The following is a 1,658-nucleotide window of genomic DNA, read 5'->3' as shown; positions in this document are numbered from 1 at the left end:
GTGTGTGTGTGTGTGTGTGTGTGTGTGTGTGTGTGTGTGTGTGTGTGTGTGTGTGTGTGTGTGTGTGTGTGTGTGTGTAATATTTATTAATTTATTTATTGATATTGTCGAAAGGCACACTGATAATTATTAATTGATATATGTATACCAACCTGATTGTATGATCAAATTTCATTTGGATATCAGTCTCATCTTTATTACAGGCTTTGCATGGTTCATTTTGCAGAACTTCAATTGTGTTGATAATTCGATCGCGATAAATAACAGCAGTAACCGCTTTGAACATTAAGCTGATTGTTGAAAAGAAAAATGGGGAAGTCGATGCGAAATCTTCCACGTTATCGATAACAAAGATGATATACAGCAAGTGAGTTAGCATTAAATATGACAATAAATATATCGTGGAAAAGGTGAACATACTATACAATAACTTGGAGCATTTTGAAGACCACTTGATTGGTCGCCATAAACCACTTATAGTATACATTAAGAAATTGAGAGACAGTATCTGCATTTCTACAGTTTCTACAACCAAAAGTAATATTAGGTATGGGAAAAAGTTCGTGGCGTTTTTCCCGTTAGATGGCATCTTTAAAAAACGCCACGAACTTTTTCCCATATATCTAATAGATTCTCATATTTATTGAAAAAATAATCTGTATTTGAAATAATATATGACATTGAAATATATAAAAAAGATCCTTTTTTGGAAATGATTATATCTTTTAAAAATAAAAATGTTTCTCTAAACTTTGTCCTACTTTCTGCACATAAATCTTTATGAATATGATTTTATATAAAGAACTTATATGATTAGCAAATGTCTTTCATAGCAAATATCATGAATCATATAACTATGGTTTGTACGTTTTCGTGTATTTGTAAAAATAACTAACACAATAATATATAAACGTGGCAAAGGTTCATAAGACACTGTGGATAAGTTTATGTCATTGCCCTATACAACTTAAAATTAATGATTCATTAACAACTGTGGCGGCATCTTGTCGATACCTTACCTTACTGGTATCAGACTTGTAATTACAATGACGTTATTATTTTGATCCAATTGAAATTATCCCTCCCGATATATTCCAACATATTGTCATATTCCCAGGAAGTGAAATATAGTTTTATACAAGCGTTTATTATAAAACTCTAGCAAGTATAAAAAAAACGTTAACACTGAGTTCTTGACCGAATCAACTTTATTTTCTTTGCAGCACATTTGCATTTTTTTAGAATAGATTTGTTTGTATTATTACGATATAATAATTATTTTTTTAAATATTTCAGTATTTTTTAAAGTATTTCATTTTGCTATGGAAGAGATTTTCTAAATTTTGAATATAATATAAAATTGCATCAGAGAAAATAAAGTTGTCACATGTACACATGGTGCATACATCTTGTGTGTAACTGTTTTTTAAAATATATAATTATTATATCATATAATTTATCACACACCCGCATATGCATACAATAATACTTTATAGAGAAGACGAAAAGTTCTAATAATAATCACAATTATTTTAAGAGGGAAAGTTGTGCGTGCCAATTAATTTTTAGTATCTTCAACATAACATTTTTTCATAGATATTAATTACGATCATGAATAAATCGATATTGCAAAAATGATTGATATTTACCCTTTTTTT

This window comes from Atta cephalotes, assembly GCF_000143395.1.
Source record: "Atta cephalotes unplaced genomic scaffold scaffold00048, whole genome shotgun sequence".
NCBI lineage: Eukaryota > Metazoa > Arthropoda > Insecta > Hymenoptera > Formicidae > Atta > Atta cephalotes.
This window is presented reverse-complemented; position numbering follows the sequence as displayed.